General features: G+C 49.9%; 1 long non-coding RNA gene across 2 annotated transcripts in view; it reads right to left on the minus strand.

Moving 5' to 3' along the window:
• LOC309829963 overlaps positions 1-26303 on the minus strand; it is a 114717-nt gene that overhangs the window by 52148 nt on the left and 36266 nt on the right. For both annotated transcript variants that reach the window (XR_014297446.1, XR_014297447.1), the window contains exon 4: positions 6507-6643. This is a non-coding gene — a long non-coding RNA (uncharacterized lncRNA). The remainder of the gene's footprint in view (positions 1-6506; positions 6644-26303) is intronic.

Below are 26303 nucleotides of genomic sequence, written 5' to 3' on the forward strand. Positions count from 1 at the left end.
GGTACAGCTGAAGTTTGGGAAACTCCAATCTAAAAAGCATTAATTTAAGTTTCTGCAATCAACACTGCAGGTGCTTTCCCAGGTCAGGACCTGTGAGCCTGGTATGGCTGTAGTGGGACAGTTCCGAGTGAGAAAGAGTGACACAGTCCTCAAAGCAGGTTGCCTCTACCCGGGGAACGACGGGACCCGCCCCTCTCCCAGGCTCTGGACTTGACTCGTTTTCCATCCTTCCCCAGCTCCCAGAGTCTGGATGTATGAAGGGGTGAGGACAATCCCTTTCTTCCCCTTCAGCCAGAGTTGCACCCCGACCCAGAGCATGGAGTCCAAGCTGCCCTCCCTGCGCCTTCCCAAACTGAGCTCGTCTCCTGTTTGCAGACTCCCCTAAATAGATTCAGTCCTCCGCCCCCTTTTTCCCACCTGTGCTGGATGTGGAAGCAGACAGGAAGATGGTCGGAGATGGTCTCCTACTAGAATAACTAAGACTCGTACATACCAAATGCAAATGCAGTGTGGAAGGGGTGAAGTACAGCATGAGAGAGACGGATAGAATGCAATGGGAGTGGAGAAAAAACTACTCATGAATAGGAGGCTGTAGACAAAGTGCTCGGGAAATATTTTCAGATGGAAGTCCAGAAAACAACTTGTTAGTACGTACCAAGAGACTTAAAAATGACCCAGTAACCCCACTTCTAGAATCAGCCTAATAATCAGACACACGTTCAGAGGTGTGAGGATGTTCACTGAAATATTATTCATAACAAAAATGGAGTGTCCAACATTGAAGGAATGGTTAAGTAAATTTTGGTACATCTGTGAATGATATTGTGGAATATTTTTTTTCAATGTTTGGGAAGACTATTTAAAGTAATACCAAAATTCTAATTATATCTTAATTCAAAAAAGTGATAATATATACAGAATGTTTATACAGAAGTATATAAACATTTAGCCCAATTTCCTTTAAAAATCATATAGAGTAAATACGTGCAGGAAAACTATTCACAAGAAACACGCCAAAATGTTAATATTGGTTATTTCTGGATTATAAATACTTATTTTCTTCTCTTACTTTTATTATATTTTTACTTTTTATTTCCTCTACATGTTTTCTACCAACCCGTATATTATATTTAGAAGAGAAAAAAACCTGCAGTTTAAAAAAGAAAATCAAAGAAGCAGATGTGCCTATACGCAAATGAGAAGATTTGTGACCATGCGCCATAGCGGATATATATACACATATGTATTAATTCCCCATCTCTGATTACCACAGAAATAAACAGCTGACTAATCTTTTATGTAAGTAGGCTTCTCCTTTTAAGCGGTTGTCCCACTTTTTAAAAGTTTTACGTAGTATCGCAACTCTTGTTTTTCACATCTGAGAGTGCTCCAAAAATAGACTTCAGAAATGTGAAATCCAGGGACAGCCTGCAGACCACTGAGCCCCTTCAGAGGGACACTATCAGACACGAGTTGGAGAGTGGCGGGCTGCATCCCTGAGTTACATTCTATACCTGACGATTCTAATAACATGTCCAGCTACCACCCACAGAAAAATGTAAAAATCACTTGTATTAAATAGAGATACAGAGGTGATAGCTAGACAGAGAGACTGATGACAGAAAGATCTGGGGTGCCTCCTTGGAGGAGGTGGTCACTGGGTGAACTCGGAAGCACGAACAGGACCCTGAGCAGCAGAGGACATTCTAGTCGTGAGGGCAGTGTGAACAAAGGCAGAAAATCATGGGGCATATTTGGGGAAGGATGAGTAACCCAGTTCGTCTAGACTACATGGTAAATGGAGGAGAGACAGCGAGAAATGTGATTATAAAGGTAGGTTGGAACCAGACCATGATGGACCCTGAAGGCCGTGTCACCCTCCTCTGGGATGAAGTGACCAATGACTCTGGTGATGGATGTTCTGTGCTTTGCAGAATCACCTGGGCTCTCAGATGGAGGTCCTGGAAAGAGGTGGGAAAGGAATGAAAACAGTGGCTGTGTCTCCCAACACCTAACCCCCTCCCAGAGCTGGGCTTAGAAATGGGACCTGGAGGGGCAGACCTAGCAGACCTAAGGCCTTCAGAAGAAAACTGAGGTCCAGAGATGTGTGATGTTTAATTGGGCCTTCAGAATCCTCACAAGTGACCTGTCCAAATCAGCCACCACACTGGGCCGCGTATCTAGACAGCAAACTCCTCAGTAAATACTGTATCTGTTGACTCACCCACGTATGTGGGTATTTACTGAGGAGTTTGCCAGGCAATTTGCCAGGCGCAGTGAAAGGGTCTTTCGAATACTAGAAGCAAATAATCCTCCCACCCACCCCGTGGCCACGACTCTGCCTTTAATGGAGGAGAAACTGAAACTCAGGGAAGCCACGCGCCGCATCAGGGCAGTGAGTGACAGGGCAGGACTCAAATCTAGGTTTTCTTTTTGCTCTGCTCTGGCTCAGTGGTTTTCAGATGTGGTCCTGGTGCAGCTGCTTCCCGTCCCTTGGGAGCTTGTTAGAAATGCAAATTCTCACTCCCCACTCCAGATCTGCAGGATCAGAAACCCTGGGCACCGGGCCCAGCAGTCTGTATCTTAACATGTCCCTTGGTGATTCTGATGCACATGAAGTTTCAGAACCACTGCTGAGACACGGCTGATTGATGCTGGGACAGTGGGCAGTATGGAGGCTCCAAGACTGGCCCCGTCTCTCCCAGGTAATGCTAGATCGATAAGCCAAGGCATAGCACTGGCACCAGACCTAGAGGAAGGCAGCCCACCCAGGGTCAGGCAGGGAGGCTGGCAAAGCAAGGGCCCAGGCTGGAGCAGATGCCAGGGAGGCGGGGCTGCCAGTCACTTTCTGAGAGCACAAAGGCTCTGAGCCTCCTAAGTCCAAACTTCTCGTTTTCATGCAGGCACCCCACACTGTCACTGCTGCTACCTGCCTGCCGCATACCTGTGGGGATTTACACCCACTCTGATGAGAGATGGTTTGGGGTTACTGCAGCCTGGGAAACAGGTGTTTTAGACAGGCCCACCCCACTAGGGAGATTAAGCATGATGAAGGGCACCGGTGAAGATGGATGTCTCTCTCCCGTCACCCAGCCCTGCATCTACGCGAGGAGGGCAACTCCGGGCAAGAGTGGGACTTTCCCACAGGGCACCCCGCACGGCCGCCCGGGTCGGGGGTGCTCACTTTCTCTTGGGGTGGAGAAAAAAAGGCACAGGGCCTTGGGGACAGGAGGAGGGAGGGCGGGGGCAGTTCTCAAACACCAGCCAGGTGGGGTCATGCAATCCGGCGCGTCACTACAAAAGGGCTGCCGTGTCCTGGACGGCCAGCCTCGGAGCTGGGAGCTCGCCAGGCCCCAGCCAGGAAAATGGGAAACCCCTGGGCCTCTCCGAGGTGACCTCCCTGCTTCCACCGCCCCCGTCCAGGAACCAGGGCAGTTCACCCCCGGGTGCGAGGCTCAGGCTTTGCTCTTTGTTTTGTGTGCTTGCCTCGTGCCAGGGGAACACGTTTTCAGTCCTAATCTGTACGCAGCCAGGCTGCTCTCCTTCACGCAGCCGGGACCTTTCCCCTTCAGCTGCAGTTTCCTAGAAATGTGGCCGCCCAGTGTTATGATTCAAACAGCGCTCAGTCCCTGTGGATAGCAGGGCAGGGCGGGGCTGGCAGTGCTGGACCTTTAGTGCCACGCCCTGTCTCTGCCTCTGCCTTCCTGGTTTTCCCAGCAACCTACGTGATTTAATGCTCATCCACACCCCCTGCTGTGAGCAGCCTTCGGGAGGGGGAGGGGTAGGGTGGGGAAACAGGAGATCTTGCCAAACCCGTCATTGCTCTGGTTGCCATAGCAGCCTCTGTGAGCCGGACAGACAGCCAGGGCCTTCCCGGCCCCAGGCGGCTTCCAGGCTGCCGCGCTCAAGGAGCAGAAGCTGCAGGCTCTGGGTGAAAGCTGAGATCTCTTGTCTTCAGCAGCCTAGCGGGTGTGCGGGGAGGTGGAAGAGGAGGCGGGGGGAAGGAGGAGAGCAAGGGCTAGACAAGCTTCTGTTCAGTGCAGCGTCCACTGGTGTCCCCAGACCCCAAGAGTTCAGGATCGCCTGTACTGTCCCAACATGCATTTCCCAGTAACAGCAGCCCGCAGGGGACTGTCACTGTGCAAGACGGGGGTGGGTGGGGGTGGGGTGTAAAGACACAGACCTACTAGAGAATGATCTTGAGGATATGGGGAGGGGGAAGCGTAAGCTGTAACAAAGTGAGAGAGTGGCGTGGACATATATACACTACCAAACGTAAGGTAGATAGCTAGTGGGAAGCAGCCGCGTAGCACAGGGAGATCAGCTGGGTGCTTTGTGACCACCTAGAGGGGTGGGATAGGGAGGGTGGGAAGGAGGGAGACGCAAGAGGGAAGAGATATGGGAACATATGTATATGTATAACTGATTCACTTTGTTATACAGCAGAAACTAACACACCGTTGTAAAGCAATTATACTCCAATAAAGATGTTAAAAAAAGACGGGGGGGGGGCGCAGAGAGGCTGAGGGACAGAGAGACAGGGACAGAAGGGAGCGCTGTTATTTTGTTTTCCATTCTCCATGGGACCTGCAGTATTTTTTCCTCCTCCCATAAGAAGTCAGCGTCCTCCCCCACCACCCTGATGTGACCTACTTATCTACACCCTTTAAAGGGAGGGACCCTGGAAGGCATCCCGGGCCAGGGCAGTTCTGAGTTTCAGAGACGAGCTCTTTAATAAGGGAAATCCAGAAGCTGTAAAATCGGGGGGCAAGGTGGTAGGGAGGTCAGGCAAGGCTGGGAAGAAGGGGGATAGAGGTGGGTGCCACTGGAGGAGAGTGCTCAGCGGCGGCCGCTGGCCGTCAGGCCCGAGTCATGCCATGACTAAGGGGAAGAGGTATGGGGCGCAGGAGTGGCGGAGCAGCAGATACCAACTGCTGGAGAGAGCGCACAAACACAGGGAAAACCAAACAAGATGCCAGCTTCCCCACTGTCTGCCCCTAGTCCACTGAGCTGAGGTATCTCATCTCTGAGCTCCAGTTTCCTCATCTGCAAAACGGGGATAAGAATTTCTACCTCAGGAGACTGATGAAAAGATTATTTACCACACCCTCTGTTCCCTCCTAAAGAAAACTCGACTAGGTCTCAGAACGATGGCACCCGTAGGATAAAAGCCACTACTTCTAAGCACTACCTACTCTGCAGGAGACGCTGTAAACGTAGTTTATCTCACTTAATTCTGCGAGGAATGTAACATGCCCGAAAAGGAATCCGAGGCTCAGAGGAGTTAAATCATTTATGCAAAGTCACGCAGCTAGGAACAGAACTGAGCTTCACGTTCATGGATGTCCACTCAAGGCCTGTGCTCTTAAACACCTCCCCTGGACTGTAGCATCACTGGCCTTAATGAGAAAGGATTTGGCAAAAGCTGTGTCCCCAAATCTTAAGTAAATTTAGAATGCTGAGTCAGATTGGGGCTGGAGGAATCAAAAAATAACTGGGCTCTATAATGCCATCGTTTGTCCTCTTGGCACTCAGCAGAAGCTGTCCTGCAGTCTGGAGGCTGTAAACGGCTATCTGGTCTCGAGCTGCTGGGCCTCCAGCCTGGCCCCCCTCCAAGCCATTCTCCTCACTGTAGCCACAGAGAACATTTTCCTGCTCCCAGTTGCCCTCAGGATTACATCCAGACCCAATGTGGCCAGGGCCTCTCCTATCCTTAGTAGACCTTAGGCCTAGTAGGCAGGCCCTACCCCATTTTTTATAAAATATACTAAAATACACCCATATCATTCACTAAACGTGAATTTTTTCATGTATAAAAATTTGAAAGGACTTTTAATAATTTGAACGTTGAAATGATTAATTTAAATATTCAGTTTTCATATGTAGGTGCCAATGCATTTTTTTTTAGGCCTCAAATATTTGGGGCCTTTGGAAAGCTTATAAGCACTATGCACATGGTGCCCTAATGGGTGAAACAGCCCTCTGGGTAGCCCGGGGCCACCTCCCCTGCATCCCTTCTGTGAATAGTGTTTACTCTGCCTAGAATTTTGTTTCTCCTTCTACAGCTGTAAGTACTCACACCATTCTCCCCTCCCTCATTGCCCTGCAGTTTATTTATTTTGACCTAAGGTCATAGATACTTAACCTCTCAGTTTCCTTGTGTGTAAAATACGTTTTAATAAAACAGGAATAATAGCGATACCTACGTCATAGGATACGTTTTCAGAGGATAAGTTAATACATGAAGTATGATTCATGAACCATCACCTGGAAGCTTGTTAGAACTGCAGAATCTCAGCCCTGCCCCCCAGATGGATGGAATCGGAACAAGATCCCCCTGTGATTCAAAGGCACGTTTAAGTGTGAGAAGCACTGCCCTAAAGCACTTATGAAAATACCTGTTACTTAATAAACACTCAATAAATGACAGCCGCGTTGATTACTATTGTCATGACTATTAAAGGTCACGCTTTCATAGCTGTCTGCAGTTTCCCCTCTTGACTTACTTTTAACTTCCAAACTCTAGTTCAGTGGTTTTCACACGGAGTTCCTGGGGAACACTGGCATCCTGGGCGCATCCCAGCTAAATGCTGAGGTTAGTCAAGACGTGTTCGTTTCCTGCACTCAGGCAGCCTCCCTCCATCTGCAGGAGACAGAAGGAAAGAGGTAATTGCAGTAGGTGGTGTGACACCGGCTACCAAGAAAAGGATGCAGAGGTGCTTCAGAGGCAGCTGACCCCGGCTTGCTGGGTCAAGGAAAGTGTTATTTAAATCTAAGAGCCGATAACTCAGGATTCACCCCCAAAGTGTGGTTCCTATTTAAACGGTGGACTGACTGCTCCCACAGTGAGAGGGGTTGGAAAGGGCTTAAACCTTGCTCTAGGGAGCAAAGATCTACTAAGTAGGTCTAGATCGATTGGCCTTGCTGTTTGCTCCCCCAGGCAGACAAGGGAGCCATGGGGATTTGAGTCTAGACTCTACGTGGTGTCCTGGTACGAAGCCCAGTCACTTAAAAGAAATTTTGGCTACGTTGCCAACTGACCCTCAGTAGTTGTAGAACTGTTACGCTGGGCACCTTGGTTTCCTCATTTGCAGGACGAAAATGATATGCCCACACAGGGTTCCTGTAAGAATTAAGTGAAAGGCAGGAGGTCCAGTCCCAGGAACACAGCAGGGCAGAGGCAAGGGTTCACGGGTTCTGGGCTCTGCAGCAGCATCTGGGCCCGCGTAGGCTGGACCTGTGACGCTGCAAGCATTTCTTCCGAAAGGTACTTGCAAAGACCACCCCCCAGCCCAGGCTGCGGGGCTGAGCGGCCGAAACAGCCAGTCAACGAGCAAGATACGGGGCGGTCAGCTAGGGTCAGCCGGGGTCGCGAGTGGCTGCTTCTGGAGCGAAGAGAAGGCGCTGTTTCCCGGGCCGGGGCAGCCCCTAACGGATGCTCTGAGGGCCCCAGAACAGACTCGGCCCAGTGCAGCCGCTGGCAAGGGCCCCGTGGAAACGAGAACACTCTTTACAAACAAGAAGACTCCTTACACGGAGGTTACCACGTAATCTACAGGACGTCCACTGCATCCGACCTCTCCCGCCCCACGCGCCACGAGAGACCGGCCGGCGCAGAGCCAGGAGGCCGCGCGCCGGCCGCCGCCGATTGGCTGCGAGGAGCCGGGCCGCCTTTGATTGGCCGCAAGGAGGCCGGGCAGCCGCCAATTGGCTGCGAGGAGCCCTGGCCGTCGCCGATTGGCTGAGAGGAAGCCCGGCCACCGCCGATTGGCTGCGAGGAGACCCGTTGGACCACTCCGCGGGCCCGGCCCAGCGAAAGCGAGGTCAGCTGACTGGGTTGAGCCCGCGGAGAGGAAGCGGAGTTCTGGCGCTGGGCGGGTGGTGGGTTTGGCCTTGAGCTTTTGTTACGTGGCTGTTATTGCTTCCTTCCCCAGCAGAAGGCCGAGGCCAGCCCTCGCCCTTTGCTGAAGCAAAACACCCCCTCCCCACCCCGTGGCTCCGGCCCGAGGGCAGAGGGGCCTCTTCCCGCCGCGCCTCGCGGAGCGGACGCGCTGACCGTGGGCGGGGCCTACGGGGCTATTTCGGTTCCTTCTCTGCCCCGAGTCTTTGGCTTCCTGCTGGGTTTCCCTGCGCTTCCCCTAGGCCGTTAGTGACCCCAGACACCACTCTCCGAGCGCTTACTTTACGTCAAGCAGGCCCTCTGCGTATTTCTTTGCCTGATTTTTCAGGGCAACAGTGCGGCAATCACTAACCCCCATTTACAAAAGAGAAAACATGCAGTTCAGAGAACTTAATTTGCTGAATGTCACAGTTAAGGAGTGGTTCCGCTGGGATTCACCTCCTCGCTGCCTGTGCTCGTTACCCCTGCCTGCCCTCCCTCCGGGTGAGGCCATGCCAGGACCATGCTGAAGAATGGTTGTGGTCAGCCCCATTCTGTCCCGGAGTCACATTTGGGGGGCCAGGCTAGGAAATAACCCAGCTCTAGGGAATTGTTAGAAAAGATTTCCCCTAGAGCCTGTTTTTTTAGCACAGGGATCTAATCAACGCTTGTGATCTGGAATTCTTTCCTGGCTTCCTGTGAGAAGCACCCAGGCTCGGGGCACATTCCGCCTCCCATCCTCATGCCCCTTCCCGCCTCTGGACCCTGCAGAGAACGAACAAGGCACCGCATTTGTCCAAAGCCTCTCCAATGGGAACTCATCTGCAGATCAAGCATAAACATCATGAACCCAGAGAAGGGGAAAGTAAGGCACGGGGCGCTTCTGGGCAGTCCCCCTCCAGTGGGCAGAGTGCTTGAGAAGGACAAGTCTCCCAGGTCTTCTCCCGCTTGTCCCCACGGAGTAGACACATCTCACACCCCCAGGAAAACCTCTTGTCAGTGAGAGGGGAGGACTGTGTGAGAAAGTGTAAGTGACAGCTTTGAAAATCAGACACATTGTACACGTGGAAGACAGGGTTTTTGTTTTGATGAGACATCAGTAAGGCCATGGCTGGCTTTTATTATTTATTATAAAAATAGTACAGGCCAATCGCCAAGTAATTCCACCTTGTAAACGTAACTACATAAGAGAAAAGCCTGAAAACCACCTGGAGGACCCATGCCTTAAGATCCCTCGACAAAGGGGATGCAGACAATTTATGAAGGTCACTTCTTACCCCATGTCCAACCTACAGCCCTCCATTCACCTGGTAGTGAAGGTGGGAGATGTCTGCGGTAATACAGCCACAGAGGGGTGGGGTGGGAATGATTCTCCTTCTACGTGTGAGTGAACACAATATGAACAGAACAATGAAAAATTTTAAATACGGTTAAAAGGGGAGGAGGAACAAGTTACCAGGCACCTGAGATGAACTGATGACTGTAGTTGAAGGCCCTGGAGCCAGGGAGGGGAAGGTCTGAGCAGCCCACAGTGCCATGGCTCCAGGTATACTGTATTTTAAAAAACTACACGTTATCAGGTGGAAAGCCCTTATAGTTAACCTTTTTTAAAGCTTCAGTTTCCACATTTGTAAAATACGGACTTCGGATAAGATGGTTCCTAAGCTGCCCCCAATGTGGAAACTCCTGATTCTGCAGCGTCCAGATATTTTCATTAAATGACGCACACCTCCTCCATCTCAACAACGTGTTAATCATCTGACTAACTGTTCAGCTTCCCTGCTTTATGAGATCATCCGTGCCGGTTCCAAGTGCACCTGGCTGCCACACAGCAAACATTCCATGTGTGAGCTGGGGGTACATGTTGTTGGGGTGCTAGGTCTGGCAAACTTGAGGCGTGCTGGTTTAACCTGAAACAGCACGAAACACAATGCAGTCCCCAACACCCAACAGGCTACTGGGGGCCTGGGCCTGGGGCAGAGCCTCCCGATTCACTTTGAGGTAGCATTGGTTGTCATGCCTCAGGGCTTGGAGGTGCCAAGAGCTTTCGCCTACCAACGATCCTCAAACAGTTATCAGGCCGACCCTTCCTTCCATCAGGTGGGGGCCATTACACCCCTAACCATCAGCCTTGTCTGCTAAGTTGAGGTTCTACTTAATAGGATCCACAGTTGGGACTAAAATCGTCCTCAGGAGGCGCTTGCCGGAGAATCTATGTATATCCCGTGACTACACACAATCATGGCAAATGGTCATGATCTCTCAGTAGCAACCCACACATAGTTTCCAGAAGGCATCAGTAGCTCCTTACAGGTATACCTCAAACCTTCAAATCCACAGATAAAGCCATAGGTTAGGGTGGGACCCAGGATTCTCTTTTCTTTTCAGTTAATTGTCACACCATGTTCTGAGTGCCATCACTGAGGGAAGGAAGAGAAGGGGTGGGAAAGGGCACAGTTTTCAACACCTTCAGCACAGTGGTTAAGAAAACAGGCTCTGGAGCTAGACTGCTTGGGCTTGAATCCTGGGTCTTCAATTTTCTTGCTGGGCTGTCTAACCAAAGGCAAATTACTTAACCTCTCTGTGCCTCAGTTGCTTACAGGACTATTATGAGGGTGAAATGAATTAATTGATGTAAAGCACCAAGAGCAATGCCTGCCCCATATAAGTGCTCTATGAGTGTGACTATTATCATGGCAAGTCTGTGCTAACTGCCTTCCACGTATTATTTAGTTAACATTATCAACAATTCCTTCTGAAAAGGAAAATACAGGAAGTTACTGAGTTCTACACTAGTTATAACAATGTCTGTGACTGGGGGGATATATAAGAAAGGAAATAAACATATCTGGACCAAGGCCTTGTTTCTTCTATTAGTCCTTTCTATGTAAAGGGTTTCATACTATGCCTGATGATGCTTTTTGGACACAGTAATATGAATTGGAAATCTTTCCATGTCAGAACATGTGGATCCACCTCGTTCTTTTTAACTGCTGTGCAGTATTACATAATATGGATATAAATAGACGCTTTACCTATTCCCATATATTTCTTGTGTACCTAATGTTTTCTGTGTCCATACAGGATGTGGAAGGGAGCACAGGTGGCAAAGCAGCATACAGCATGTTCCCCAAGAGGCTTGTCATTTTGTGGGGGGGATTCAGGACTTAGATTAAATAATCAGAGACAAGTACAAGAGAGCATGTAATAAAGTATCAAATTGAATTTGTGTCCATGCTAGTGATTTAATAGGACTAACAACAGACTGCAACAGTGGAGCTGAGGGCCTGCCTCCTGGAAGCCCTGGCTGGGATAGAGAGGAAATTTACCCATTAATTCTTCCAGCCTCATTGAAAAATTACTCAAGACAGGAAGCACCAGCCTGCACTCACTTAACAACAGTGCGACACAGCAGCACTGGTGTCCCAGCTGGAGGTGAAATGCTGCAGGCCTGGTGTCTCCTGCAGCTGGCTACGGGTGGGCAGCCCCTTCCTGCTAACGCGCTGCAGGGGCTCGTCCTCCCCTCCACCTTCTGACGAGGGCTCGTGCTGCTCTCCCTGAATCCCAGGTGGTGCAGACCCCTCCAGGCACAGCAGCTCTGTTCCAGGAGCCAGAATGAGAGCTCCCTTCTTTGAGGTCCTCAGTCCTCCGTCTGGCTCTGCTTCCTTGGGAAGAATTCACTGGGTCGTGAGAGCAGTTGCCACATAGGCCCGGCTGGGGACATTCTGTGCGTAAGTACTCAGAAGCATTTGCTGAGGCTGTCTTTCTTTTACCCCAGCCCTGAGCACGAGTCACTACCTAAATCAGTAACACTTGGCTGCCTCAGAGAATTAGGTGGTGTCAAAGCCCACACTTGACATTCCTTCCGCGAGGCCCTACCCAGCAACATTTTCATACCTTAGTGAGGGTAAACCTTTCGGCCTCATCCTTGACCACTTATGCTTCCACACATGCCTCTGTATGGACAAAGTCAACAGTCAATGAACAGAAAAATATTTACTAGGTACTTCCTATGGATTTAGCTTCATACAAAGCATGGGGTTAGGGATTTGGGGGGAGGGAGGGTTATAGGAAAAGAGAGACAGGGTCCTGCCTTAGGGGCTTAATGCCTTGATACACAGAGGAACGCAACACAGTAGGTCCCCAAGTGGTCACAGCTGGTGGCGTGGGAGAGCAGAGAAGCAACCTGGAAGGGAGTGGAGGGCCCCTACCAAGATGCTCTTGACAGAAGCATCTATTCTCACCTCCCAAAGCATCCACGTCAGCATCTCTGGGGAGTGAGTTCAGTAGGACAGGATGACCCAGTATAGCAAACAGATCCAAGTCTGGTCACAGGGTCACAGAAAGTCAGTGTTTCCCTAGTCATTTGAATGACTACCCCACCTTTTCCTCTAATTTTGAAAAAGTGGAAAGGCTTGTGCAATGAATATTCTTAAACCCTTCACCTACATTCATCAATGCTCTCATATTTACTTTATCTCTTTCTATAGTTACACATTTCCCCCTCATTTGGAAGTAAGTTGCAGACACCATCCCTAAATACTTCAGCACAGATCTTCTAAAAAAAAAGTATTCTCCTGCATAGCCCCAATATCACGTTACTCTGAAGAAACTGAACACTGATACACAGTTCACAGTCACTTTTCCCAATTGTCCGTACAATGCCCTCTATAGCTTTTCGCCTTTTTAAAAAAAAACTGAAATAGAATCAAGGATTAGTCATTGCATTTGGGCGCCTTGTTTCTCAAGTCTCTTTTAATCTGTAACCGGACCCTACTCCCGTTTTTTTCCCTTGCATCATCTTGACATTTTTGAGGAGTGCAGGTCAGTCATTTTGGAGAATGACCCACAATTTGGATTTGTCTGTTTTCTCATGACTGAAAGTAGGTTCTATTTCTTTTTCTTAAAATTATGGTGGTGAAACATCTGTACCACGAAATTTACCATTTTAGCCATGTTAAGTGACAATTCAGTGGCAATAAGTCCATTCATAATATGGTGCAACCATCACCACTATCCATTTCCAGAATGTTTTCATCATCTCAGAAATTCCACACCCACTAAACACTAACTCCCCATATCCTGAACCCCCAGCTCCTGGCAACCATTATTCTAATACCTTCCGTGTCTATGAACTTGCCTATTCTAGGTACCTCATATAAGTAGAATCATATGATATTTGTCCTTTTGTGATTGACATTTAACAGCATAATGTTTTCAAGGTTCACCCCTGTTGTAGCATGGGTCAGAATCTCCTTCCTTTTTAAGGCTGAATAATATTCCATTGTATGTACCACATTTTGTTTATCCACTCATCTGTGGACAGACAACTTGGGTTGTCTCCAACTTCTGGCTACTGTGTATACTGTTGATATGAACAGTGGAGCACAAGTATCTGTTTGAGTCCCTGCTTTCGCTCCTTTGGGGTAAATACCTGGGAGTGGTATTGCTGGATCATATGGTGACTCTGTGTATCTTTTTTTTTTTTTTTTTGGCTGTGTTGGGTCTTCGTTTCTGTGCGTGGGCTTTCTCTAGTTGAGGCGAGTGGGGGCCGCTCTTCATTGCGGTGCGCGGGCCTCTCACTGTCGTGGCCTCTCTTGTTGCAAAGCACAAGCTCCAGATGCGCAGGCTCAGTAGTTGTGGCTCACGGGCCTAGTTGCTCTGCGGCATGTGGGATCTTCCTAGACCAGGGCTCGAACCCGTGTCCCCTGCATTGGCAGGCAGATTCTCAACCACTGTGCCACCAGAGAAGCCTCTGTTTATCTTTTTGAGGAGCTGCCTGACTGTTTTCCACAGTGGCTGCATCATTTTACATTCTCACCAGCTTCTGATTCTCATGAGGCGTCCAGTTTCTCCAATCCTTGCCAACCCTTTTTTTTTTTTGTATTTATTTATTTTTCATAATAGTCATCCTAAAGGTAAGAGGTAGTATCTCATTAAGGTTTTGATTCGCATCTCCTCAATGACTAATAACGTTGATCGTCTTTTTATGTGCTTATTGGCCACGTGTATATCTTCTTTGGAGAAATGTCTATTCAAGTCATTTATCCATTTTTTATTCGGGTTGTTTGTTTTTCTTTAAGTTATAGAAGTTCTTTTCATATTCTGGGTGTTAATTCCTTATCAGATATATAATTTGCGAATATTTTACTCCCTTTCTGTGGGTCATCTTTTCACTCTCTTCATAGTGTCCTTTAATGCACAAAAGGTTTTAATTTTGATGAAGTCGAAATTATCTATTGTTCTTTTGTTTGTGCTTTTGGTGTCTTATCTTAGAAATCATTGCCTCATCCAGTGTCACAAGGATCTTCCTCTATGTTTTCTTCTAAGAGTTCTATAGTTTTAGCTCTTAAGTTTAGGTCTTTGATCCATTCTGAGCTAATTTTTGTATATGGTGTAAGGTAAGGGTCCAATTTCATTCTTTTGCATGTGGGAATATCCAGTTTTTCCAGTTTGCTGAAAAGACTGACCTTTCCCCCATTGAATGGTCTTGGCACCTTTGTCAGAAATCAATTATTTCTGGGTTCTCTACTCCATTGGTCTGTATGCCTGCCCTGTTCCATTTTAAGACGTATATGGCTTCTTCCAACCTCCTCCTAATACTTGTATCCACTCTCTCAAAGAGAAGGAGAATGAGGGGGAAAAGTCTTAACCACAAAGGAATTTAATGTTATGAGGCCCTGGATCTGGATTTGAAAGCCAGGATAAGTGCAACCTTCTTGAGGTGCCCAGTTTTCAGATAAGCCTTCAAATTGTTGGTGTTGAGCAAGCTATTTATTCTATCTGAATCCATCCACTGACTAAGGCACAAACATTCTCTACATTTTTTCCCCTGTTACCAAACTTAGAGGACTCAAATATGCTTCAAGCCATGTTGTTTTGAAATCCTACACAATGCGAATGAGATTGATGTAGTATGTGTGTTTAGCTTTTAACTCACAGGAGAAGGAGGTCTGCAATGAAACAACAGTTATTTATTGAGTACACTTTATGTGGGGCACTGTAACATAAAATTCATATTCATGGTGGCTTACAGTGTAGTTGGAGAGGCAAAGTGTGTATATACACATGTGTGACTTGATGAGTACTTGGAGATGGGAGAGGTGAAAACCGAAATGGTTGGCAAACTCTCCGAAGGTGGGGTCTTCAGGGGACTGTTAAAGAGGAAGAGTACATTAAGATCCAGGGTTGAAAGTGAAGAATACTGGGTATGGAAACACAAAGGCAGCAATGAGTAAGCTCTCTGGGGACAGTGAGAAGGGCAGCCCGACTAGATTAGCAGATGTGTGTGGGAGGGCACCAGTGGATGGGTGGGGTGCGGCTAAATTATGTAGGATTTTTAAATAACCGGGCAAAGGAACGTGTACCTGATTGACTACACAGTAGGTCACCCTTAAAAGTTCTTAAATGATGTGATTAGTTTTCTGAATGGAGGAGTGGGGTCCTGTTTTAGGTAGGTTGGTCCAGGAGGGGATGTGGGATAGATCATTGGAGAAGAGGAATTGATTCATTTCTCATGAGGGCTTCCCTGGAAAGAAAAGTAGTAGCTCTCTGCCCCAAGTCCAACTCCAGACTGAGGTGTACTGACAACCCTTCTTACTGAAATCTGCTGTTAGAAAATGCACTGGATCTAAGATCCTATGAGATCTTACCCACATTCAACCCAGCCCACTAACCTTTTGTGGCGTAAAATTTCCACTGCCGGTTCTGTTTTGCTTTGGCGCCCTCCCCAGACTGCCTCATCATGGTGTCATGCTTCCACAGCTTCCAAGCTACAGGCAGGGCTGCAATTTTAGTTTCTTCATTTTTACAGAAGGTCGAGTTTTCTAAAGCTATTAGTGGGTCAGCTGGAATCTGTCTGTGTTGAGAAGGTGCAGGAAAACTGGGGGACACTGCAGCTGACCTTTACAGCCTTCTCGCCGTTTCTCCCCTCTCCTCCCAGCTCCCTGCCCGAGATGCTGAGCCTCATCAGGACCTGGTACTTCCTCTTCACTCAGTGCTTTCCCACCACAGCTGAAAACTGTCTGTGACACACACAAGGGATTCAAGCCGCTCAGTCCCAGGCAGGAATGTTGAGCCTTGCCGGGTGACATTCTGGGGGTCACAGGAAAACAGAAGCTAAGCAGGAAGTGTCCTGTGGGCTAGAATCAGAGAGATGCAGGGACACGGGTGAACGTTCTGGAGCTCAGCGCTGGACGACGCCGTGGGAACCATCAGGCTGGCATCCCCTGTGGTCAGAGGCTATAGCTGCATTTTTACCCTCCCCTCCCTGACTGAATACTGCCGGCTCTGGCATCTCCTCAGATGGCTACCGTGTTTGGTTTTCAACCAGGACAAACAAAGAGAAGGGGTTTGTTTTGCTGTCTGCTTTTGCTGAATGGAATCTCTGATTCTATTTACCAATCATGCCTCAGACACCCTGGGGCTGGTTAGGACTTTAAACCCTGAGCACACTGGACTCCTAGCTTTACTGAATCCTTTTCCATATCCTGAGGCTGGTACAAACTTCATCCTTCCCCTTCACCCCCAACGTCCCTTCAGTCTGTGGGTGATTCTGCAGCCAATTCCTGGCTAATATTTCACCCACAAATTACTATTTCAGCTGAACTTCCCCAAACCTGAGCATCCTTACCAGATACTTTGGGGTTCCTCACAATGTAGTTACCTTCAAATCTGCGTGCCTTTCTGGTATAATTCTGAATTGGTGAGGAATCTCTAATTTTAAAGGGCATACAGTAAGCTCAGCCCCCTAAGGGGTGTTGCAGAAATCTGGAGTTCTACCCTATTCATACCTAATTCCAGCCTTCCAGGAGTTTCAGACAAGATGTCTTAGGAAGCTTTGTGCTTTGGCGTTCTATTTTTCACCTCTTCTTCCCTCTAACTGAAGATGGGGTAAGGAGCATGAAAAGGGGCTGTGAACCAGAATGACTAGAAAACAGCACACACAATACAAGGCGTCTTCACCCTCCCTGCTTCTGCTCCCAGGGGTCAGCAGGCAGAGGCAGCTCTCAGGTAAGTAAATTTGCAGATGCCCACGCATGTCCAGAGCATTCCCAGTCATCAGAGACTGCCCAGCGGGGGCGGGGGTCCAGCCTTCCGTCTGGGGTTTCTTTTAGAACTTTTGTCCCGAGAGCATCCTGCTCTGTTATATACATACCCACGGCCGTCGCCAGATTGCTAGGGTGAGTACAGCCGTGCTCAAGGGCCTGGCACTGGGTTAGAAACAGAAACTGAGCTTCAAGGCCCGGTGGGCGGCCTGAGACGGGAGCTATGGCCCAGTCCTCCCCACACGCCCTTTGCACTTGCCTCTCCTCGTCGAGATCCCAGGCTTAACCCCTTCCTCGCTCGACTGCTGAGGCATGTCTAAATGTTTTCAGATGCAGGTCCAGAACGTCGGGCGTGAAGCCGAGCCCCGTCCATCACCCGCCCTCACGTGGGTGGGTGGCTTGGCTGCTTCCCACCCGGGAGGGGGAGAGGCTGAGCTGGGGTCTCTCGGAAGGGGGCCCTTGGCCCAGACGCACAGCCCCTGAGTGAGGACGCCCACGAAGGGAAGGGTCGGCGTCCTGCTCTATTTAGAACAGGCTTTCCTGCTAGTACAGGCCAGAGGGCTATAATTGTGACTGGAGAGCCATTTTCCCTCAAAGCTCTATTTTCAGGCGTTTACCATTTTCTTTAAAGCCTCACAGGCAGGCGGCCCCAGAGCACTCAGTCTCCCGAGGAAGGAGCCTGGGAGGAGTTTGGTCCAATTTCTCTGAGGGGCCCGAGAGGGCCTGTCCATCACTCAGATGGTCAGCGAGCCTCGGTTCGCTGCATGGACAGACCAGGAAGGCGAGCTACCGCCCGCTTTGCAGACCTGTGCTTTCTCCATCCAGCTGGCACAGCGGCCAGTGGAGCTGGACGGCCTGGGTTCAAACCCCACGTTGCTGGTTGTGAGAACTGCTTACTAGCTGTGTGAACTTGGGCAAGTTCCTCACCAGTGGCACCCACCTTACCAGACAGCTGTGTAGGACGGGCACTGACCTATAGCACATAAGCAACACCATAATGACACGTTCTCTTTCTTTGTCTGTAAACTGAGGAAATGCTATTAACTGCTGTGCCGGTCCTTCTGCCTGGTGGACAGCAAGCGTGTCCACTGTGTGTGGGTGATGCCAGGAGGAGATGCGCAGGGAAGGAAGGGCCTGGCTCCCATCCTCTGGGAGGGCCCGAGACACCCAGAGAGACTCCCAGAAAATATGCAACAAGGGAGAAACCCGCTCCCCACTCTCCCTCGTGGAAAGGGCCGTGACACAGAAGCCTGTCACAGGCTCCGGCCCAGGGGTCACTTCCCCACCCCGAGTGGGACGCCAGCTCAGCCCGGGGTCGGAGGGAGCTGTGGAGGGGTCTGCGGGCCTCCTTGCACTGGGCGGCCCCCTGTCTGGCGCAGGGTGTGAAAGAGGAGCTGGAGGACTGACAGAACTTGGCCTTACGGTCAGAAAGAGGGACACAGACGTAGAGAACAAACGTATGGGCACCCAGGGGTGGTGGTGAGATGTACTGGGAGATTGGGATTGACATATATACCCTACTTTGTATAAAATAGATGACTAATAAGAACCTGCTGTATAAAAAAATAAATAAAATTCAAAAATAAAATATGAAGACCAATATTAAATGAGTAAAAAAAAAAATAAAAGGAACTTGGCCTTGCCGAGTGACAGAGATTCTGGACAGGGTCTCTCGAGCAGCTAGCTGATGGGCTCCTGTCACTGGGCCCGAAATCCACCCCAGAGACTCTGGCTCCACCTCCGGCCCTGGCCCCGCACTCAGAGCCCAGGCTCCGGGCTCACTGGTGCCGTCCTTGTTGTGTGTGTGGAGGGCCACAGCCATGTCCCCTAAGTCTGCCCCTGCCTCTCTTGAAGCCCCAGTCCACCCTGGGATTTTACAATCAGAGTCCTTGCTTTACTTTGTCCATCCAAATCCTACCTAAATCTGTCACGTCCATGTCAGTCTCACCTCCTCCATGAAGCCCTCCCTGCCTGCCCAACTCACACCACCAGTCTCACTCTCCTAAGTTTCCTAGTTACCTGTTCCATTCATTTGGAAATTAGGAATTTACTTAATTATACGTCCCCCAATATTCGAGCACTCGTTTGACTGCAAGGCACTGGCGGGGAGATGTTGAGGGACATCTCTAGAAGGAAAGGTCATCTTCTATCAAGAAGCTTAGATTCGGGCTTCCCTGGTGGCGCAGTGGTTGAGAGTCCACCTGCCGATGCAGGGGACACGGGTTCGTGCCCCAGTCGGGGAAGATCCCACATGCCACGGAGCGGCTGGGCCCGTGAGCCATGGCCGCTGAGCCTGTGTGTCTGGAGCCTGTGCTCCGCAACGGGAGAGGCCACAACAGTGAGAGGCCTGTGTACTGCCCAAAAAAAAAAAAAAAAAGAAGCAGCAGCAGCTTAGATTCTAAAGGAATGGCCTGGAAAACTCCTTCCTGCCATATGTTGCTTTTCAGGTCTGATGGTATTATTTAACTCAGTAATAGTAATAATAAACAATTGAGGGGTACTCGCTGTGTGTTGGTCCTGTTCTAAGAACTTTACGTGGACTATTTGACCTGCGATAGTCCTCCTGTAAGGTAAGCGCTATCATTACTACTTTACAGGTAAGGAAACTAAGATGCAGAAAGGTAGGTTAGAGATTGCCCAGCGTCAGCTCGCGAGAGAGCCGGTGTGTGAACAAGGCTGCTGGACTCGGCTGCTGTGCGCTTAGCCTCTGTGCCGTATCTGCCCTGGGTTTCGCCTTCTCTGTCCAACGAGAGTGAAACCCCCAGAGGCAGGCACCTCGTCTCATCCCTCCTCACAGCCCTGCAGCCCTTGGTGAGTCGCCGCCTCTGCAGGTGGGGCTGTGTGCAGGTCGTGAGCGCTTAGCGTCCAGGGAGGCCGTGGCCAACAGGCTGAGCAGCACAGAGGAGAAGGGGTCGCCCACGAGTCCTTAGGTCTGGGGCAACAGAGAAAGGAGTCCAGGACGCCAGGGCCCAGACACTGCTCTGTACCGACTTCTAGCTCACACTGCCTCCTTGCTAACCCCGTGCCTGCCCCCAGCCCAGACCAGGCAGGCATCCAGCTAGGCCTTAGGAGGCCTTATGTGACGTAGGCCCACGGGGAACAGGCCCAGAAGCCATAGTGACTTCAGGTTAATGCTTACCAGGACCAGGGAGACGCAAACAGCGCCTGGAACCAGGAGTGTTCCGTCTTGAGGACAGACTCATCCCCCCGCAGATGTACCAGCCTCCAGCATCTTCGGGATTTCTTACCGTATCTGCCAAGTTACAGGGGTTGAACGTCTGAGAACAGAGAGCACTTCAGGCAAGAAAATATCTGTCCTCATTCATGGGACGGATTCCCTGAAGCTTAATGAAAACCTTGCTCACGTGCTAGTTACTCACCCATCATGTTATCTATTTCTTTCATATTCATTGATCGCCTGCTTAGTATAAGAAGCTATGTAAGCACCAAAGACACACACACAAAACCTGGCTTCCCGCACTCCAGCAGCTTACAGTCTCATACGGGAGACGATTCTAGCTCTAGACAAACGTGTCTACAACGTGAGTTGTGTGATAATGATTATCCTAGCAACCATTCATTAACTGCTTATCCTTTGCATCTGTGCTAATAAATGTTTTAATCGAGGTTATCTCATTTAATCTTTATGACAAATCTGGATCTAATTATCCCCACTCCACACACGGTGGTTAAAGCTCTGAGAAGTTAATTTGTAGCAGAGTTAGCGATTCAAGCCCAGGTTTGTGGGACCTTGGAGTCTGCTGTTCTCTTGAGAGGTTCAGACTGAGCACCGATGAAAACAGAGGTCAAGGTCACTTTTGGCTTAGCTGACCAGAGCATCTTGGTGGAAGAGGATGCATAGAAGTCTCTTCTAGATGACTCTTAATTCTTCTTCTCTCTTTTTTTTTTTTAACTTTTTCTCCAAGCTAGCCTCCACAGAACTACCAAATTAACCTCTCTAAGATACAGCTATGATCATCATGAACTCCTTTGCTCAGAAACCTGCAGTGATCCCCCTAAAAATCCCAAACTACTCTTAAGCCTGACATTCAAGGTCCCCAGGGCCAGGTCCATCCAGGCTCTCCCGCCTCCTTTCTGCTCCCTCCCCCGCGTCCTTGCCAAATAGAACTGTTTGCTCTTCCATGTGCCATCACCACCACCGCTTCTGATCACCTTCAGGCCACTCCTTCCACCTAGAATCTCCTCCTCATCTTGGTCTCTCCAACTCTTACCCACCCTTCAAGGTCCTGCTGAAATGTCACTTGCTATGTGACCGACAATTACTAAGCTAGAGTATATTTATTTATATATTTTAAAAACATGTATTTATTTATGCATTTTATTTTCTCCAGTGGACAGCTAGTTCTTTGAAAGAAGAATCCACATCTCATTTGGTCTTCTTTTTTCCTGTATCCTAGTATCTTTATGTTCTTCCATATCCTAGCATCCTAACCTGATTAGCACTCCATAAATATTTATTGGATAAGTTAATTTTTAAAATCAAAGAATAAAATAATTCAGTGGGCGGATCTGAATGTGTAGGGCCCTCCCCTGCTAATCTGCCTTCGAGGGGCTCCTACCATTACACAACTTGCAAAGATATCTAGACAAGTATATGTTTAGGGTCCTAGAAAGCTGGGACAGAATTGAACCCAGCAGGGTGAGACTGTGGAGAACAATGCATCATCTGCACAGCACATTGTTCAGGAAAAGGATGGGACTAGAGCTTAGGGTGGGGGAGAGGAAAGGCTGTAATAGAAATGAATTTCATTCTTTGCAATATTGTCTAACATCCTGGTATTTGGGGAATGCACCTCCCTTGTCCGGTGTGAACTGTGGCACCCTCGCCAAGCCCGGCAGCCTAGACTCTCCCTGGTGGACCGGTTGGTTTTCCTCTGAGCCCTTCCAGACCTCCTGCCCCCTCACGCATCCCAGGGCACATGACGGATGTGAACTAAGTCTAAGGATGGATGTTCTTGGGCCAGTCGAGCTTGGGCCTGGGTTGATAAATGACCACTGGGCCTTTAGATTCAGAGCGATGTCTTGTGTGGATAGGAAAAGCCGCTCCCTGACTTGAGCTCATTCATTCGGGGTCTCCCAGCACTGAGCATGCTGAGAGGGCTGTCTCGGCAGGAGGATGAGCCCCAGAACAGGCGCCTTTACGCAGGATCTGAAGGTGAAAGGGGAGCTGCACCTGGGGTGGGGGAGGGGCCTGGGAGCTGGGGATCCTTCCCAGAGATGAGACCAGCTTTCCATTTCTGGGATGACAGGGCTGCAGGCCCACAGTCTCGAGGGTAGAAATGTATAAAAACAGCACTGTCGGGGGAGGGGTCCTGCCTCTCGGGTGGTTTCTGTTCCCAGGCCCCTTTCTCGGCTCCATTCACCTTGCACCTGCTGCCCACAGAGCCCAGCCTCCAGGTGAGGCCTGCACATGCGATGCTCCACCTTAGAGCACGCAGCCTGAGTCTCACATGTCTTTCCAAACTTAAGGAGCCTGTAATAGCAGGTTGGGAAATGGGACGCTTCGAGGTCCCATTAAAAGTCTTGTGGGACTTCGGGGCTTAGATTTGTGGAAAACGAGGAGAAGGTAAATGTAAACTTATTGAAAGCAACCCACGTGAGAGCAGGATCTCCTCACCCGGGGTCCCCGGGGAATTCATGGGGTGGTGAACCCGCTGAAGCTGTGTGTGAAAATCATCCACGTACGGGTAGGTGTGGCTGCAGTGTTTCTGGAACAAGGGTCTGTAACCTTTATCAGATTCTTAATAGGTCTGTGACCTCCTGAAAAGTTAAACAAAACAACACAAAGCATTTTTCTAGAGGATAAAGGTGGGAACTGGGTGTCAGGGGAATTTGTAGGACATTCCAACTCCTCCCATTTCCCATGTGCTGCAAACATGTGTGCAGTGGGAAACAATGACAAATGCAGGGAAGTGACAGGTCACCTTTTAAAAAAGACCTTCAAACGGGCAGCATCCTGAGGCTTTCCGGGGTTTTCTTATAAAAGCTGTCCTCCTCCCCTCCAGTAACACCACCCTTCTCACCTGTCCCCATCCCTCCATCTTGCCTTCACCGCCACAGGACCGCCTACTCCACTCTCTGCTCCTTGTGCAAGGGGACCGAGGCCAGGAGGGGAGGGGGCTCGTTTGTCAGGCCGGAATAGGAGCCAGTCCAGGAAAGGCTGAGCACGCCCTTCATCTGATCCCATAGGAGCCAAACTCCTCAAGCTTGTACCCCTTAAACACTTCAAAAACTCCTCTGGATTCCTCCAAGTAACTGTCACCGTACTTTTAGTGTCCGTGAATGAAAAGCTACATGCTGATAGAAAGCTACAGGGCATTCAATAATCCTTTTGATATGTGCTTTTAAAATTACAGCCGCATCTCTGTGTGCTTGGAAAACAGCACAGCACCTACTTGCAAGGTGATTTCTTTGGTCTAGAGGCAATGCTTAGTGTGCATGTAGTGTCAAGGAGCCCCTACTGTAACTGAGGAGCCTCCCCTATCTCACAAAGTGGGAATCACTGGTCTAATTTCAGCTCTTCACTTCACACTTGAGGAAACTGTGGTCTAGAAAACGAAGCGCTTCATTACAGAACCCAGGTCCCCTAACTATCTCCTGGGCTCTTTGTGGGATGCTCTTAGGGCACCCAGTCTCCCATTAGCCCTGGGACTGCTCCCCCTCCCACATCTGCTCCCCGCACTAAGACGCCTCTGAAGGGCACCCGAGGGAAGGAAGGACTCCTCAGGGCTTGCGGGGTCTGGGAAACGATCAGAGAAGAGAGTCAACCATGTAATGCCAGGCCTTGGCAGCAAACTAGACCACAAAGCCCTGACGATGGCCGCCATGGGCTGAGGGTGAATGGGCTGGGAAAGCCCACCTCCTTCAGTCCTCACAACAGAGTTAAGTATTATCTTTATCATCTTCACTTTACAGAGGAGGAGACGGACGTTTAAAGAGGTAATGACAAGGTCACACAGTCACTGAAGGCTTCAGAGAGAGGATTCAAAGCCAAGTCTAAATCCAGACCCCGAGCTGGTGACCGCTTTGCAAAGTTACGGCACGTGAGGCTGGCTGGGCTCCGGATTCTCGGTCCCACTTTAGGACTAACTTATTTTGCTACCCCGGCGCTCAGGGAATCATTCTAAACCCAGTCGCAGCTTAGCAGTAATGCAGAAGCCCCTCTCTTCCAGGAGCCAGGGGGTATCTTCACCACACCTTCCAGGGATGATACTCCACCCTGGAGGGCAGAGGCGCTGAGCCTTTCAAAGTCACATACAAAGGAGGCTGGAGAGGGTCAGCTCCTCTGCTCACTCCCACCTCTGCTCAGGCCGCTCTCCGTCCTAAGACGCCCCCTCCCCAACTCGCTTACTAACTAAAGGGAATGGGCCCAGGTAAAGGCTTCCCTTCCCCAGGAAGCCCTTCAGAACCACGTGCTTCCACACTGAGTTTTCATTCCTTCCGAAGCATCTTCTCTTTGGCCTTAAACACACCGTCTGCCTTTTGTCTCTTCTGACTCATGCGTGAGAGTCTTACACCCCAGCAAGCTCCTTGAAAGCAGGGACCAAGTCTTAGACTTATTCTGTCTCCCCAGGCCCAAGCTCCCGGCTCGGGGCTGGACACACCGTGGCCCGCAAATAAGAACTTGCTGAATTAAATCCAATGGTCCTGAGAACAACTGTCCTCCCTCCAGAAGGACATACCATTTGGGCTACTGCTCCCTCCGGACGCTACGGGCCCCCTCCCCGTGAGGCTCATGAGCCTGCTGGGGTTTGTTTAGGGCCCCTTTTCAGAAAGAAGCCTGACCTTTCCGAGGACCTTTTGTCTGTGGGGCCCCCGTGGCTCTGCCTGGAAGACGTGAGACCTGTTTCTCCGCGGCTCCGGAGTCCAGGGCGGTGGGTCAGAGGCAGAGACGAGGAAGGCGTGGTCAGCTCCACTCCTGTCACTTCTCCAGGGCTCTTGTGAACCAAGTGTGTTTGCCTTTTGCTACCCTGGGAGGCTGAGAGCCTCTTTTTGTCTGCAGACTGAGACGGGACGTCTCGGGGTAAGAGGCAGTTCAGCTTCTGCTCCGACACCCCTGTCTCCCCCAAGCCCAGCTCTCTGGCACTGTGACTGAGTGGGACCCTGGCCGTGGTGCTGTCCCCTGGACCTTCGCTGGGTCAGCCCAGACTGCTAACCGAGGCCTGCGGGAGTCCTGAGCCAGCCACACACCTCTCTGAACCTCAGTTTCTTGATCTGTAAAGTGGAGGGGTTGGGCACCATTGAGCACTAGATTCCTCCCTGCAGTAATGTTCTAGGGCCCTAAAATAACACGGCCTTCTCAACACCTCCCCCACTGCTACCCCCATCCCGACACCGACTGCCCCAGGACTTTTAACCTCACTACAGTCAGGGCAGAGCCTCGACATCGTACAGCTAGGAGCTCCCATGCGCTGGGATAGGCCTGTCGACAGAATAGGGTGCCGCCATCCAGCACCCTAGAAAGCTGGGGGCCGCGGTGGTGGCGGGGACACAGGGGCCTTTACTCAGTTTGATGCTGAATCAGTAAGTCAGGTTCTCCCCTAGTTACCTTTGGAAAAGTTACCTTTTGGTAGTCTAAACGTTACCTTTTATGGCAGTACTATTATTCACTGAATAATTTTAATAACAATAACATCTGAAAATTTGACCTCTTCTTTACAGTTTATGAAATGATTTTACAGCTACTCACTCAATTTAAAAATCCTCATGACAACCCTATGTAGAAGACAGGGATTATTATTCCCATTTTATAGACCGGATGAATGGCCGGGTTTACCTCAGTTACCCAACCAGAATGACAGCGCTGAGAATGAATGTCCCAATAGAAACCACAGGTTCCTGGAAGCCAGGAGCAAATACACACCCTTTTAAGGATCCTTACGTTACCACAGGAGAGGTCAGTGGAGCATTTGAAGGAACAATCTCACTAATATATAAATTATATGCAAATAACACGTAAGTGTGGCTCTGGAGGTTTTGAGCCAAGAGCTTGGAGGCCTCTTGCAAAGGGACACGGCAGCTCTTATTCAATCCCTTCCCACAAGCGGGAGCCAGAGAAAGCCGAGGAGGCTGTGAGGAAGCGGATGTGGGGCCATTTCCAGCCTGCTTTGTTCTCTCTCCTGACAGTTCTTGTCGGGGGAGAGAGGGAGTGGGAAGGGCAGCGGGGATCTGGGCCGGTGAAGGGCACAGAAAAGAGAAAAGAGCTGCTACGTGTGGCTCCTCTCCGCACCCTGCAGCTCTGCCCAGCGCTGGACAGGAAAAGAGGACCGGACTCGGGCTCTGGGTCCTTCACGAAGCTGCCCTCACCCCAGGAAGGCAGGGAGGGAGGGAGGGAGCTCCAGCTGCGACCCCTCCAC

This window comes from Grampus griseus (genome assembly GCF_964374135.1).
Source record: "Grampus griseus genome assembly, chromosome: 11".
NCBI lineage: Eukaryota > Metazoa > Chordata > Mammalia > Artiodactyla > Delphinidae > Grampus > Grampus griseus.